The following is an 18030-nucleotide window of genomic DNA, read 5'->3' as shown; positions in this document are numbered from 1 at the left end:
ATTAAAATTCGACCTATCTTCTGGGTGATCTTAAGATGCTCTCATGCAATTTAACCACTGGGCTGGGAGGAAACCATGTAGTCCTATGGTGAGTGCTACAACAGAGACCCCTGATGAGAACCAAGGCCAACCTCCAGAACTGTGAGTGATCCAAACTTCAGACATCCCACTCCCAGCCTTCCAGCTACCTGAAAATTTGAGCCATCCCAGCCAAAAGATGAGATGGGCTGTCCAGCCATGCTTATGAGGCATCGATGGAGTATGTGGAGGCGTTGCTTTAAGAACCAGGATTTTGCCGAACGCATGTAATCCCTGCGGTTCAGGAGGCTGAAGCCGGAGGATCATCAGTTCAAAGCCCACCTCAGCAACCATAGGGCCTGACCAACTCATTGAGACCCTGTCTCTAATAAAATACAAGACTGGGCTGGGAATATTGCTCAATGGTTGAGCAATATTTAAAATGCATCAAAAATTCCATCAATCCCCAATATCAACAAAACAAACAAACAGGATTAGGAACATATGTTACTAAAGGATAGTAGCAGCATAGTAGCGCCACCTTGTGTCCTTAAGGGAAACAGTAGCCCAATATCTCTGTCTAGAACATGTCAGAACCAGGGAGAAGGAGGTCCAGGTCACCTAGTCTCAAGTCCAGCGTGCTTCCTCTATTTCACCTTGGACAGCATGTAAGGGTTCCTTTCTGTGATTAATGAGTCACAAAACTGATTTGTCCATTAATAATATTAACATTTATTCATCTTTGTTGACTCACTAAAGTCTAATAAAGCTATAAAACATAGAGAATACACAGTATTTTGAAAGTCTACATTAAAAATCCAAATACAATTACCATTAGCCTAATGAGAGATGATAACATGTTAATGGTAAAAGTCATCTTAAAAGAATGGTAAGGATTAACAAGTTATGAGTTACTTTTCAAAATTAAAAGTGTGTGTGTGAGAGTGTGTGTGTGTGTGTGTGTGTGTGTGTGTGTGTGTGTAGCTCATCTTTTCAAATCGTACACTTTTTTCTTTTTCCAATCCCTGGGGATTGAATCCAGGGCCTCACACATGCTGGGCATAGATCTTACAACTTGTGTCTACATGTAGGTCAAATGCATCATCAAATGACCAGCTTATCAGACTGAAGGAATTCTGTTCAGGGAGACAAAGATGAGCACTTACTCTCTCTCCTTCCACAGGATTTCTTGGAAGTCATCCAAAGGCAGCTGCCAGGCTGAGACTTTAGTCACTGCATTCTCGGGGGACAGGTTCCCTGCTGGCAGTCTCAGCCCAGGCTTCAGGGCACAGCTTCCAAAACCACCCTTCCTGAACAAATCGGTGCTATCTGGATTTGGTTTCATCTCCTCATTTAATCTTAATGAATCAAGAATCACACCTTCTTCCTGAGAAAAGGAAAACATATCCAATTATTGTGTTGAATATTTTAGACTCAGGAAAAAACTCATAAGCAAAACATTCTCAAAGGAAAATAAATGTTGTGATAAACATCAAATCTATATTTGCATTTCATTATCATTCCCTAAGGGTCATATTGTGTGACCCAACAAAATCACATTCTCCTTCAAACTTATTTCTGTCTGTATTCTAACATTATTATAAAACAATTTCTCCAGGGGTCCACTTTAACTTGCAGTTTGTCTTCTTTTCCTAATCACAACTAAAAATAAACCTGGGTAAATTTGAGTAGATGTAGAGTTTTTAATAAACCGATTAATTCTTTTTTAAAACTTATTTTGTCACAAGGCTCTTGAGAGTTTCAAAGTAAAAACAAAAATGATTTTTTAAAACAATTTTTTAAGGATGGGATAGAATGAATGAATTTTCAGGAAGGTCCTGAATGTTTTAATATGCATGCTTGTTTAATTTTAGTTCACTAGTCAGATCTCACATAGAAATTAAGACATTTTAATAAACATGGGCATCGATTACCAGGACAGCACACTGAACCAAAAATCCTGTGTAATAATTCCAAAACTCCGTTGAACTCATGTTGTGGATATTTATAATTTAAATTTGACCTGACTTATGAGAATTAAATAGAAGAAAGCTAAGTGCAATTAAAATTTCAATGATACTTGATTGTAGTATTTTCTTTTTAAAATACTATGTGAACACCAAGTTACCTAGTATTATCCATGTCTTAATTGTCTTCATAATTAATATTTCAATTATTTACAATACTTTAAAAACAATAAAATGAGTCCTGTATTTCATTTTTAAGGTCTAAGAAAAAAAAGTCATTGGTTAAGTAAAGTGTTCACCTAAATTCTATGTTCACAGGTTTTCTTCTTGTGTGTTCAGAGCTAGCAGTGAAACTTGTCAAAGTAAAGAAACCAAGTGAAATTTCTTCAATAGAAAACATTTATTTTCTTGCAATCACAAGGCATTTTATGTATTTTTTCCAAAATAAAACTCTGAATAAATACATCTATGTATTATTTGTTCTTGACACTAATGACACAAAGATATTCCAAATGAAAGTGTAAGAATTTAAGAATTTCCCAGCATAATATGTGTACAGAAAATCTTCCATTTTCTCAAATACAGTCTAGTGACTTCTATTAATAAAGAAATATTTTGTGGATTTATGGCACATTATATTGACTACATTCCTGTAGCCAATCTCTATTTCCAAATTTATATATTAACAAAATTGAATTTGGAGAACAATTCCCATTCCTAGGAAGATGTACATAAAGGTACTAGCAGCCTGCATTGTCAAGGTAAGCAAAAGCAATTAGAAGACCAAACCAGTAGAAATAATCATGTTACTTCAGTCTGTTGAAATTCTTCATTTGCAATGGGATATAGACTATATCTAACATAAATTGCAAACAGTATAAAAAACTTAAGATTTCAGATAAATTCTAAAGCTGCAAGATGTTGACCAACAGGTTTTTAGAGATGGAATTTCATAGATGGGGTAACAATATGATTTTATGGACCAAGCTTTCATGAGTTTCTAAAATTTCCCTAAGTATGTTCCTAAGCACTTACCAGGTCATAAAAAGGGGGAGGAGATTATTGATAAATGAATGTATGAACTATTAAAACACATTTTTAGAAACTTTATTTTATGCAGAATTCCCATAAATCTCAAGATGCAAACAACTCTAGAAATTCCAAGTATGAATCATGGGATGTATTCTTTATATTTGCCCAAAGTTATCTTTTTCCAAGTAGCAAGGCTAGTCTAAAGCCTTAAGCAACAATCTCCTCTAATATTGTATGATTATTGACACACTTAGGGTGAATGGAGAGAAATCTCTCCAAATATTTTCTGTTCACATTTTTTAAATGCTGCACCATTTTTTTGCTATGTTAGTAAATTCACAATATGATTAATCCTGTTCCTGAAAACTCCATACCCATCCCTGATAGCTCAGAGCAGGATTGCTTTGGAGATATGGTCTTTCAAGCAGTGATCAAGTTAAAAGGGGGCATTGGAGAGGAATCAGTGATGCTGTCCCTGTAGGAAGAGGAAATCTGGACACAGAGAAGAGATGAGGTGAAGACACAGGGAGAAGACCCTACAAGCCAAGGAGAGAGGCCTCAGGAGAAGGGAATCCGGCAGACACCTTAGTCTTGGACTTCCCTCCCCTAGATCTGTGGAAGAGTGAATCAGTGTCACCTGGCCCACCCAGATTGTGGCCCTGCTGGCCCAGGGAAAGGCGCTGGTGGGTCTGTTCCTCTCCTTTGCCCCAGGGGTCTGAACAAGGTTCAAAGTGCAGAGATGTCTGGATTCCTGAGCAGATTTTTTCTTACCTTACTTTTTGTGTTCTCCCCCTCAACAAGTTGTTTTTTCTCCAAACCGATGGAGCCCCACATTGGTGAACTAGTTTGAAGCTGGTCTTTCCGGTGGTGGGACCCTTCAAAACTACGAAGCTCCAGGTCCTGGGTTACTGTGTCCTTTTGAAGTGACAGACTTTGCTTCTTTTTCAGTGTGCTCAGCTCCTTCGTGGCCATCTCTAGTTTTATTCTAAGTTGTCTTCCTTCCTCCCTGGCACTGTTCCTCTCGGCTCGAACTTTACTCCATTTTTCTCTCCAGTTGGCAGTGCAGTCCGACCACCAGCGCATGGTCTTTTCCATCTGAGCCGCCCTGGCCTTGACTTCCTCAAGTTCCCGCCGGCGGAGTTCCTCACAAATATCCCATTTGTTGGCGTTGAAGGGATGAGCACTGAAGTCACAGGCTGCAGGAGAGGATAGCCCACAAAGTGGCAAGCAGGAACCGCAGGTGTCCCTAGGGCAGGGGCTAGGAGCTTCCTTGTCACAGCCTGGCTTGATCGACGACTGTTGCATCTGGAAGATTTGAGTTTCCTCAATTAATCGATGAATGGAATCTAGGTTCATATTTGTTTTTCAAAGCCTAGGAAAGGACATAAGCACACATTTGAATTTCCATTGTCATTGTTAGATCAAGCCCTATACTGAGAAAACCAATTGAAAAACAAAGCATCTTTTCAGTATTGCATACTTTCTCTCCCAGTATAACCAAAATTATAGAAGAATTCATGCATTTGTAATTGCAACATTGTCCATCACAAAATTAAAAAAACTGGAATATTTGTTGTCTACTAAACTACACAATTGTCTCCTTGGCTCCTGCTAACTAAACCCAATTTGTTGAAGTTGAATGAATTCTCTATTCTACTCTGTGTGCAGAAATCCTTATGGCAACCCCAGAGGACAAACCATGATTAGTCTCCTTCTTCCCTAATGATCTCCACCTGGGGAAGACAGGCAGGTAACCTCTGCTCAGAAGAGAGCATCAATATGAAAAGCTCTCACTGCTCTGCTTTCCTCCTACCTGAACTAGGATATGGTTTGGAAAAGCCAGGTGAAGTCCCTCTCATAACATGTAAGTTGAGAACAAGACAGGTGAAGAGAGACATTTCATGACTGAGATGCTGCTTTAAGCCTAGAATGCATACCTCCAGTTTCTTTGTCAGATGAGAAGGATTACCTATATTGATTTAAGCTATGATCCTGGAGTTTCCTGTTGATTACAGTCAGAAGCATATCTACCTAATACAAAAATTAATTTCCTACCATGGTAAACATTGTGATAAGCTCTAAGAATAAAATATTATAAATAAGATGTGGCCCTTGTTGTTGAAACTTCTGCAATCTAATGGACGACACGAATATACATACAAATTTAAAATATATAATTTACACTATAAAACTGTGTTTACTTTTTCAATTGCTTTGTGGTATATATTTGTCAATTTAGTGCTAGATTTTTGGGATATGCTCAAGGTGTATTACTAGTTGTGACTATCTCCCACAAATGAAGATGTATCCCTGAATTGATAACACTAAAAAATCATTTCAAAGCTTTGTAAAGGAATAAAAATAAATTTTCCATATATATACCAAATTACAAAGTAATTTGTAAGAGCATATCATTTTAAAAACATGTGTACCTATTACTTTGTCTAATATAGCTATATTGGAAATATAATAAGTAACATTTTTAAAAAAATAATTGCTAATACTTGAATTTTCAAATTAATACAGTTTTATGGTTACCAGTTTTTATTGTTTTTATTCTCAGATATAAATTTCTGGTGTAAATAATTATAGATGATATTTTATGTGCATGATAGTAATTCCTCTCACTCTTCTTTCATTTGTTTTTATATAGTTACAGATCATAATCCATCTTTTTATGACCCATCTATTTAAGAACTGAATAACTTAATAACTGATTTATTATAGCCATTTACTTATAAAATAAGCCTATGTCCATTAAAAAGACTACATAATATTTTCTAAAGACTATACAATTAAGTAACTTTATAATACTCAAGTTAATTACTATAATATTAAAATTAATGTGTACTAACTTTATTTGTAAGGGAAGAAAAGCACATTTTAATAAGCACTTTATAGTGATGCCAAACCAATTCACTCCCTATTATAGTACTTATTAAAATAATGTAGATTCATGGTTGTAATTACATGATGGCATCTGTTCATCATGTTTGAATTAGAGCTGACTGGAGTAATCCATCCCTACACATTTACTATAATTCAGAGGACATAATAATAAAACTGACCACACTTTTCTGATAATTATTAGATCAAGATCAATATAAAGAGAGAAAAGAACAAAAGAAATTCATAATTGGAAACATACACACACATATTTAATTACATTATCTTTCTGTTGAAATTCAAAAATGAACACAGAGAATTTAATTCATCATATTAAATTTAAGTTTATCCTTGCCATTTTTCAAAACAAATCAGTATCATAAAATTCTAATGTCCTTAAAATGTCTCATTAACTTTTATTTCACTAGTATTTTGAAGACTCCATAATTGGATTCTGGTACAGTCCGATCTTTCCCACCAATTAACTCTGTATTTTTTTCACATCTGACTAAATAAAAATGAGTTTGGTTTAATCCTTCAGTCCTTGAACTTAAAATAGTATTTCCTATTCCAAAGAGTTTTCTCAAGCAAAGATGACCTGCTTGAGGTGGAGATATTCAACATCTCTGTGGATTCATTTAAGTAATTGTTTTCCCTATATATACAACGTTCAGCCTCTGTGATTTATTTAAGATGACTGCATAAGTATTTGCCAGTAATTGTGGCACAAGGTCTTTGATGTAAGAGAAAACATTTTAATGCTATTGACTTTGGTTTCTTGTACTTATTTCTGCATTTTAAAAAAATTCTCAATTCTCAGGCTACCATGATTACTGCAAATATTTTAATATTGTACATAATCAAATAAATAAGATGTGATAGGAATATTAAATGCAATGTCCATCCAATATTACTAAAGATTATATTTCTGACCAAAGAGGAGTTTAATGTATAAGATGGTGGGATCTTGAGTATATTGGTTCTCATCCTGACTCTCCTGCATTTTGGAGAAAAGGTCTCGGACAGATGACGCAAACGGCCTTTGACTCAATATCCTTGTTTGTCAATGGGACAGAGACAGCATGTATTCAATAGGACTGCTTTCTTTTGACTGCTGAATAGAACTTCACCTGCAGATTGGCCCACACAGCAGCTCTCTCCAAGGTAAGGCAATAGTTTCTCTTGGTACTACAAGTAGGAGTCAATAGTACTGGTACTGGACTACTGTCACATTTAATTTTTTTTAGTTTATTTTCTCTGTTTTGAAAGATAAATAGTGTCTTTTAAAAAACAGGAGAACATAAGGAAAAATATTACTCACAATAGTGTTCTGAATTTCATGTAACAGAAGTCCCCACCACACACACACCTTGTCAAAACTCTACAGCTTCAAAGCATTATCCATTTTCACTGCAGCACAATGATATCCATTTTGGATATTTTTATGTTAAAGTATCTCTTATCAGACCACATCACCATGAGTCTGCTGATGCTGACATCATCCTTTGAGTTCCTTCAATGGCCTCATCACAGCTTAAAAGAAATGCTATCAGCTCCTCCAATTGTCATTCTGATCTCTATGTGTCTTGCTGCAGCCTACAGGACCTGCCTTCCTTGCAGGATAGGCCAACTGTTTGCTATGCTGGGGCACACCTCCCTCCCTCCCTAGCACCCCTTCCCCAGCTTCTCTCCCTCCAGGTAGAAGCTTCTGCTTGACTGCTGATGGGACCCATAATCCTACTAGCCCAGATGTTCCAGAGGCCCAAGTCTCACAGGAATGTCTACAGTGGAGGTCCTCTGTGATAGTGGCTTCTGCCATCCTGGGACATTGCTAATAACCAAAAACAAGAAATAAATTAATCACGAATTTTAGCTAAGTCTAAAAGCAAAACATAGTGTATTTTGATCCAAAATGTCTCTATTTACTTGGTTAAATCTCTCCCAAGTGACATTTTATGTATTTTCTGAAGAATGAAGTGGAACAGAAAGTAAAGCCTTTTTGGCAGAAGTTACATCACCATGGTAGAACAAAATAGTATCCAAAGGGATTTTTTTATTTACAGTTATTGCTTCCCCTTAACCTACAGAAAATGGATTCTAATGAAACCTTTCCCATGTTTGTTTTTCTTAAGAAGGAGAGGACCTCTCATGCATGCACAACAATAGCAAAAGTCATCGAAATGAGAGAACAGAGTAATACAGATTCAAAGCACAAGCCTAAAGCAATGATTGCAATTGTGGCCTTATACTCTGACTAAAGGAGAAAAGGAAGAATCCGTTTCTGATCTATGAGAAAACAGCATATTATATTCTAATGTGTGGCCTGCCAAACACACACATGTGAATTGTATGAAAGCATATATATTTTGTTTGGATTGAAAACATAAAAATAATGTATTCTGGGGATGCTGTGCAAGAGAACACTGAATGCAAAATGTGAAGACAGCAGGTTTGACAGCAGAGAGGAACCATGACAGTGAATGGCCCCAGACACAACTGCAAGGCGGCTCAGGCTTTGCTCCTGGTTAAATGTTGTACTTAAAATTTATCTTTACACTGTGGCAAATTGTATGGAAAATTAGAGTCCACGCTTATTGTTGCAAATCAAAGATTTTGGAATTGTATAAAGGCAGAAAAAAATTCCATATTCAACTAAAGAATGTAAAATAAATTTGATAATTATTTAAAGCTTATATATTTTCCTTTCCAAAAGCATGGTATTATAAAATAACCGTAAATACAGTAAAACATGCCTATTTATAGTTTCCAAGAGTCATAATTAAATTATAAATTACTTGGATTGTTCATAGAAATTACCTTTATCATTAGAATTAACATGGGATTCATACAATGAGCCTCACCTTTTATGACTTTTCTATTCATTTTTTATTCTATCTCTTCTTTCTCCTGGCTCCCTGTTCTTAGGGCATCACTGCTTCAAATCAACACTGGCCAAGGTTTACAATAGAAATTATCTTTAAAAAATTGTGACAAGAATAATGCTTTTGATAATGTTCACTGATTAAAAATTAACTCCATTTCTTTTAAAGTAAGCTATTTCAGCCGGGCACAATGGTGCATGCCTATAATCCCAGCGCTGGGGAGACTGAGGCAGAAGTATCACGAGTTCAAAGCCAGCCTCAGGAATGTAATGAGGAGCTGAACAACTCAGAAAGATCCTGTCTCTAAAAAAAATACAAACTAGGACTGGGAGTGTGGCTCAGTGGTTGAGTGCCCCTGAGTTCAATTCCTGGTACCAAAAAAAAAAAGCGCTATTTCAGAATAATTTTTCCTTTTGATGATATTCCTATGTTTTCTATGTTTTAAGAAATGCCAAATTTGGGCTGGGATTGTGGCTCAGCAGTAGCGCGCTCGCCTAGCACTGGCAGGACCCAGGTTTGATCCTCAGCACCATATAAAAATAAAGGCATTGTGCTGTGTCCATCTACACCTGAAAAATAAATATATATTTTTAAAAAAGAAATGCCAAATTACATGCAAATAATAACCTTATAAGTTGGAGACAGAAAGTAACCAGTCTGATCTATCTGGAATACAAATTAAGAAATAAAGAGAGATTCCAAAGTCCATAAGCCATTTTAAAGGTGTCAATGCATCATTTGTAATGAATCTTAGGAAAATAGAATTCCTGTTTTCTGGATCATCTTGAACACTTTATAGTACTTTTCCTGCAGAGTACAAATTTATGCCAAATTTAAAATTTCTTGGTGAATACATTATTTACTACTCTAATTTAGCACTTGGAGTGCCAAATTTTTTTAAAATCTGTATTAAAGTATTCCTGAAATTTCTCACCACTGTAAAATTTTGAGGCATAAATATTTGAGTTTAACAGCTTAAGTACATTTATATATATAAAATATAAGTGTATATATTATATTATGTACATTATATATAATATTGTAAATATTATATATTATCATATAAATAAAATATATATATTATATATATGACATCTATACTACTTAGTACCTATTTGTATGAAAACCTGACACTGGTTGAATTTTCCAGCATTTTTTAACATTTATGTTCTCCTCAAAGTTTTGTAAAAAAAAATCACAAACTAGTTTAATATACAATATAATCCAACTTAATAGTGCCAAAATAAAGAGTCAAAATATTCCTTAATATCTTAAGCCAAAAAAAATGAAGTTTATATTAGTTGTACTAGAAGTATAGAGCTCCACCAAACCTTTTTTCAATATATAAATACGAATACCTCTAGCATAACTTCCAGGTGGCTCACAGATAACAGGCACACTTTATGGAAAATAAAGCTGTGCAGGTCTAGTAGTGGCAAAAGCTTCTACCACTTTTCAAAGTTGAACAGGTGACTTCTTCTCTGGAACTTGCATCACACTGAAAGCCTGTCTTTTGTGACCTCCACAGATTAGAGAGGACGGTACAACTGCTTTCATAAATTTCGGTTAAAAAGAACTTAAAATAAGAGCACATAGTAGACAACTTGAAATTATGATTATGAATGTATATGATGATTGTGGATCACAGGATGAAATAATTCCTAGCATAATTCCACTGCAAATGAGGTGGTGCTAAGATGGTGCTTATGCTTTCCAAGACTGGGCTTTTATTTTTAAAACTTTTTGTCTGTTTTAAATTTAAAAGCCATTTTTTTTAAATTATAGACTTTTAAAACATTGAATTAATCAGCACTTTCCAGTATTTGTGTGTATTTCTCAGTATACCAGTGAAAAAACAATGACTTTCCTATACATTTTTTTTCTTTTTAAATATTTTTTGTAGTTGTAGATGAATACAATAACTTTATTTTATTTATTTATCTTTATGTGGTGCTGAGGATCGAACCCAGGGCCTCACACTGCTAGGCAAGTGCTCTACCACTGAGCTACAACCCCAGCCCCTTTCCTATGCATTTCTTAAGTGAAATTCCCAAGCCATTTACCCCATTCACATTTCATCTTAAAGAATATATAAGGTTAAGTCAGAGGTTCTTCACGGATCTGGCTATGCTTGATACTGAACACGAGACGGCTCTCTGTGTCAGTATGATTCAATAACATTTTCTCACACCCATTTGATGGAGTGTGCACACCGCCAACTACTCTGTTAGATGTCCGGAAATTTTCTCAGGCTTAATCATGAGTTTTGGTGCATGCTTGCCAAACGACTGTCATATTTATCTTTGGAAAGCAGTTACAAATTTTTCAATAAGTAAAATTTATTCTTAATGTCTGTTTCATTTTCCCAACAGTACATTCTTTGTACTAATAATCCAAACTGGGTAAAGGAATTCCACATCAAAGAGCTAAAAGAAAAACATGGATTCAGAGCAGAAATTGTAGAATATATTTAGACTTTTATGTGCTACACCTATGCATATTTCCAAATACTTTGTTGTTTACTCTGCTTCTTACTAAAACAAATATATTTGTGCGTTTTTGCTAATTTTTCTTATGTATAATCTGAAATTTAATTTTAAATGTAAACAGTAATATTATACTGATACCAGAGAAGAAAATTTACCCTTTTAAAATAGAAATTATATCAAATTAAAAGTGTTTTTAAAAGCCCAGTTCCACAAAATCACTTCAAATGCTATATGGACCATCTAAGAAAGATGGGTCAATATAGATTAATTTTAGACAAGAGAAAGATCAGATTTATGGAACTAACATTGGGCTTCAAGAGTAGGGTAGACAGAAAGGCAACATTTCTAAAGTACCCCTAAGAAGTCATATAAGATTGTCATTCCTGCCTGGATGGTTGAGTAAAACAATATTTTTAAAATAATAAAAGTTAATTTGTAACTTATTTATTCTGTATATTAAACAGCACTATTATAGAACAATTTAAGTTTAGCTAAGAAGCAAATGACAACCCTTCAAATAATTAGCTTATCTTATAAAGTGAGGTACTTGTCTCATATTTCTGTTGCAGCAATAAATAAATTGCTAAACCATACATTTAGCATATTAAAACAATGGATATTACAGGGTGTGGTGGCACATGCCTGTAATCCCAGCAGCTCAGGGAGGCTGAGGCAGGAGGATCATGCGTTCAAAGCCAGCCTCAGCAACAGCAAGGTTGCTAAGCAACTCAGTGAGAGCCTGTCTCTAAGTAAAATACAAAATAGGGCTGGGGATGTAGCTCAGTGTTAGAGTGTCCCTGAGTTCAATCCCGGGGACAGGGTGAGGCGGGTGGGAAGCAGAAGATATTTATTATCATACAGTTCTGAAGTTCAGAAGCCAAAATAAATCTCACTGAGATAAAGTGAAGAGGGTCAGGGCTGGCATTCCTCAGGGCCCTAAGCAGGCAGGCAGTCCCTCTGCCCTTGCAACTTCTCAAGGTCGTCCACCTCCTTTGGCACATAGCTCCCTCCTCATCTTCTCAGAGATGTATTAACTCTTGAAATCAGTTTTGTATGTTTTTCTCAATGAGTTTAAAAGTTTGTTTTGCATGATGCAAAAGATATTATTTTATATTAGGCAAGGTTAGGTGTGTTGACCAATATCTGAAACATAATAACTGGCAGCAACATAGATAACTTCACATCTTTGAAAGTAAAGAGCTCTTGCCACTGTACCAAGTTGTTTCTTCACTAAATATTCAAACTGAGTATCAGTAGCCTGACCCAATACCACACACAGTGTGAGGTCTCATGAATGCTTAACTTTGGGTAAAGACCAAGAGAAAGAGTTTAGCTTTAACCCATCGTATCATCCAGTAAGGCTACAGAGGTTAGCAGCCAGGGCCACTTTTTTTTAATATTTCTTGTGTAAAGACCAGATGGATTGGATAAAGAAGAAAGTAGTGACACACACACTCCATGTACTAATCTGACATTCTTGGCTTCAGAATAAGGTACTCTTGAAGCTCAGTTTTCCTCCATGAGCATAACATTAAACCACTTTTCAAAACAGAAAACAGAAGAATTAAAGTTACCATACCATGAAAGTTCCTTCCCAAACCTCATCAAACAATATATAACATGTGCACGCATGTATTTAAATACATTTGTATATATAAATGTGTATGTGTATACATATACATATATATGTATAACTGGATTGTATATGATTTTAATATTTTAAGTAGATTAAACTACATGTTTGTGCATATTTATGAATGTCTTCAGTGCTTGGAGAAAATAATTCTTCTATGTCAAATTACTTTTATGTTTAGTCTGTGTGCACTACAATTATACAGAAGCAAGACTTAAATTGAGTCAGTTATTTTCCAATATATTTTGGTTATGCATTCCTATATTTTATTATTTCACAGGGTCATACCATAGTTGTTAAGACTCTTATTTAAAAAAAATATGTGTAGTAACTGCATAGGTAATCAAGTTGTCAATGAATTTTCATTTCATTATAGAGAATAAATTAAATGATAATCATTAAGATAACTTACAGTTATTTTTTACCTTCAAATCATTCATGCTTAGTAATCATGGATTATGCTGTAATAGAAACAAACAAAACCCATGTATTTTTCCTTTGCAGTATTGGGAATGAGCACCAGGCCTCCCACATGGGAGGAAAGCACTAGACCACAGAGCCACTCCCCCATCCACAATAAGTTTTTGTTTTGCTTTTGCCTTGCTGGGGATTGAACCCAAGGCACTCTACCTCAAAGCTACCTCCCCAGCCCTTTTTATTTTTAATTTTGAGACAGGTTCTCACTAAAGTGTCGAATCCAGTCTAAATTTCATAATCCTCTTTCCCAGCCTCCTGTCCAGTGGGATTACAGCATGTGTCACCACAACCACTTTAGACCCTGTTTTTAAAGAGCAGACAAATATAACTTCTTTGAAAAATCTGGTCAAGTAGATGCAAATATGCTGTTGAAATAGTTCATTAAATATTAACTCACTAAATAATAAATAGTAAGGAAAATTAATAGATTACTGATAATACTAACATTTTTCTATAAAAATATTCATACAATTTAACAGGAAAATGTACTGACTTCTAACATTAGAGTAATCCTTGTTATCTTTTAACGCCATTGAATAACCTTCAAACTAACAATTAATTTATGACATTCAGATTCAGAATGAGAAGGCTTCTTAATATAGTTCACAATGTATATAATACTGTGAACGTTGAATTCCAAACTGAAGCTTTTCGTTTGTCACTTAGTACCATCTTGCCAAAAGACCCCTGAAAGTAGTGGCTCAATTGAGTTCTGGACCTCAAACATAGGAATGAGTGAAAAGCTTTTTAAATTATAAGCATATGGATGGAATTCCCTTCAAATTACTAGTCAGATTAAATCTTAAGGGTAAAGAACACAAAACTTTGAGGTATCTGCAACACCATAATCTGAAAAGTTACTCAGGGAATGGATCACCCAAAGACAGTTGAGAATTCACTCTGACTTTGAGTACAATAAGCTTCCCTCCCATTATTGAAATATTTGTACATACAATTAAAATGTCATCTCTACTATGTTCTTTTGCCATAAATAGTCATGAAACTAAATATTAGATAGTTGAGATACAGTTAGTTTGTGAGGTTTTTTAATATTCTGGAGGAAAAAAAACAGAAATCAGAAAACTCCAAGTAATAGATCTGAATGTATAATTTAAAAATGCAACTCTTTAATGATTTAACCTATGCTTTCTCACTTAAACCATAGCAATCTTGTCCAAGTAATTATGTTTTTGGCTGGTAGGCACTGCATAGTAAGTGGGTAACTGGAAGGGGATAAATTAGGGCATTTTATGCTTGAGTTCACTGCCCTCTCAATAATACTACTTTGTTATTGTCCTCAAAATGACATTTTTAAAAATTGGCTTATAATTTGCATCACATAATAATCTAAATAAGATGTTAAGGTCAGAAGGAAACATCAGAGAGTATTTTAGCTATTTAATTTTTAAAGCAGTTATGATTATAATTTTATAAAATGGAAAGTTTCATTGTCCTCCTATGTAGATTTTGTGACTGCAACTTCCTTCTGTATACTGATGTCTAACACATGTGGCATATTTTTAAATACATAAAAATATAAATAAACATACATTCATTGTACAAATAACCACTCAAGTGACAATCTATTAATAGACAGCTTTAAGATTTTAATAGAACTTAAAGTTGAACTATATTTGTAAGCAAAACAGTGAACAAATGTTGGGTTTCAGGTGTACTATGAGAATTAGTAAGAAGGATCATAGGTGACAGTGAGACTGGGCATTCTGGATACGACAAAGCAATGATGTCTCAGAGGTCTGCGTGACGGCAAGTCCTGGCAGTGTGGTGGAATGTGTAACACAGAAATGGAAAAGGCTAGGTCAAATGTGAACCCACTGTAACTCTGAATTCCCTCTCAGACTAGAATATTCCACTGGGAGGCCACTCTGCGGTAGGCATTGTGCAGGGTGCTGGGTGTGAGGCGCTGTGTCCTGGTGCAGCTCCACACCTACAGGGAAGCTCCCGCGTGTTCTAGGGTGTGTGAATCCCCAGTGACACACAGAAATTTTCGTGGATCACAGTTTTAATTTTATCTGCATGCGTTTAGGAGCTATGTTGTTCTCTATGTATTTTTTTAAGCAAATCTTTGCCCAGTATGTTTTTAATTATTTTATGAGGGGTTATTGATAATGCTAATTGATAGTTGAAGGAAGTTAGTTACTTGTTGAGCTTTTTATTAGTAGTACATATCTTGCTCATGTTTTTATTTATTTTATCTTGTTTTATTCACTTGCCAACACCTGACTTTTTTATTTTTTAATTTATACATGACAGTGGAATGCATTACAATCCATACTATACATATAGAGCACAAATTTTTTTCCCATAGCTCTGGTTGTATACAAAGTATGTTCACACCAATTCGTGTCTTCATGCATGTACTTTGGATAATGATGTCCATCACATTCCACCATCATTTCTAATCCCACACCCTCTCCCTTCCTGAACTCTCACCCATCTGCCCTATCTAGAGTTTGTCCATTCTTCCCATATTCCCCCTCCCTACCCCACTATGAATCAGCCTCCTTATATCAGAGAAAACATTCAGCATTTGGTTTTTTGGGGGATTCTCTAACTTCATTTAGCAGCATCTTCTCTAACTGCATCCATTTACCTGCAAATGCCATGATTTAATTCTATTTTATTACTGAGTAAAATTCCATTGTGTATATATGCCACATTTTCTTTATCCATTCATCTATTGAAGGGCATCTAGGTTGGCTCCACAGTTTAGCTATTGTGAATTGTGCTGCTATAAACATTGATGTGGCTGTGTCCCTGTAGTATACTATTTTTAAGTCCTTTGGGTATAGATCGAGGAGAGGGATAGCTGGGTCAAACGGCAACCCATGACTTTTAATGAGTATGTTAAGGATATTAAGGCATTATTGATACCTTGGAACTGGAGTCTGCCTTTTTATTGTTTGTTTTCTGTTTCTTATTCTATTTCTCCTCCCCTTCCTCCTCCTCCTCCTCCTCCTCTCCTCTCCTCTTCTTCTTCTTCATTGTTGTCATTGTCATCTTTTCTGCCGTTTGTTATTCAAACAAATTGTTGTTTTTTTTTAATCCACTTGCCTGATGTTTTGAGTATATCACTTTGTTCAGATTTCATAGTGGTTGTCTAGAAATTAAAATATGTAAATATGACATACAGCACAGTGTAGAAAAACGACTTTGTTTAGGACATTTCACTTCTTTAAATATCACTTTCTTGGGTATACAGTGGTCTTGATTCTTATTTAAATAATCAGATCTGTAAACCAATGAGGAAAAAGTATTTTCTCATATACATGATATTTCCACTGCATAGTTGTTCTTCCCTGTTTTCTGATGCTCCGGGAAATCTTCACTCGTTTTGTCTTTCCTCCACCTGAAGAATTTCCTCTGGCAAGTCTTTAGGGGAAGGTCTGCTAACGGTAGCCTCCTTCAACTTCTTTCATCAGATGTCTTTGCTTCCTGTTCCCAAAGCACAGTTTTGTACTTCATACTGAATGGTTCCTTTCACTCAGCCCTTGAAGTGTGTCCAGGGCTCCAGGTGAGGAATTCACAGTTGATTGCTGGAATCTACATCCCACTTGGCAATGCCGAGAATCAAATAAAGCCAAAACATATTTACAAAAGAGCAGAATTAACGAGCTGGGGTTGTGTGGCTCAGTGGTAGACGGCTTGCCTCACACGCAAGAGGCACTGGTTTCTAGCCTCAGCACTACATAAATAAATAAAATAAAGGTATTGTGTCCATCTACAACTTTAAAAAAAGATCAGAATTAGAAGAAAATAAAGCTAAAAGGAAATAAGATAATGCTACAGTAGTTAAGACAATATGATATTGGCAAATAAAAGAGATGAATACACTAATGGAAGAGAATACAAAATCTAAATACAGACACATTTCTTTTGAACCTGATTTATGACCATTCAATAGGGGAAATAGTTTTTCTTTTAACAAAAAAAGTGCCAATTCAGCAATACATTTGCATAGGACTGACCATTGCATCACAATATGTAAGAGTAATCTTCCAAATAGAGTGCTCAGCCAGGAATAGTGGAGACACTCCTGTATTCCGAAGACTGGAGGCTGAGGCAGGAAGATTTCAAGTTTGAGGTTAGTCTCAGCAACTTAGCAAGCCCTATCTCACAATAACAATAAAGACATAAAAAATTTGTCATAGGAAATATCATTCTGTCTTAGAGCTCTCCTGAATTCAATCCCCAGTGCCACAAAAGAAAACAAAAATAAAATGCTCACCCAAATGCATAAGACAGAGCAATAAATCTTTTGTAAGTTAACTAAGAAAAATCACTCATGACATTACAGTAAGCAGGTTCTCTAAACAGGATACCAAATATTAACCACAAAGTAAAATATTTGTATATTTGCTAAACTGTGTTTAACCTAAGATTTTCTGTTTAAAAGAAGAGATTATCAACAGAATGAAAATACAAACAGTCTCACTGGAGAAGGTATTAGCCATTCACGGAATGACTTGAAACTGATGAAGTCACATATTGACCAGAAAACAAGATTTTTGAACAACATGCTACAGACGTGAAAATGCATTTTGTGAAAGACAATATTCCTGTAGTCAATGAGCATATGGAATATCCTTATGCCATCTGTTACTAAGGAAATGCAAATTAAAACC

At 35.3% G+C, this 18030-nt stretch overlaps 1 pseudogene across 1 annotated transcript in view; it reads right to left on the bottom strand.

Annotated features, from left to right (window-relative positions):
- Window positions 1–18030, bottom strand: part of LOC308640351 (coiled-coil domain-containing protein 102B-like) — a 184343-nt pseudogene that overhangs the window by 149150 nt on the left and 17163 nt on the right. The window contains exons 2-3 of the transcript XR_014024295.1: window positions 3789–4389; window positions 1185–1405 (exon numbers count right to left, since the gene is read on the bottom strand). The product of XR_014024295.1 is annotated as a coiled-coil domain-containing protein 102B-like (transcript). The remainder of the gene's footprint in view (window positions 1–1184; window positions 1406–3788; window positions 4390–18030) is intronic.

Source organism: Spermophilus citellus (assembly GCF_964194105.1).
Source record: "Spermophilus citellus genome assembly, contig: SCAFFOLD_113, whole genome shotgun sequence".
Taxonomy (NCBI): domain Eukaryota; kingdom Metazoa; phylum Chordata; class Mammalia; order Rodentia; family Sciuridae; genus Spermophilus; species Spermophilus citellus.
The sequence above is the reverse complement of the archived record's forward strand: the minus strand, read 5'-3'. Positions and strand labels throughout refer to the sequence as shown.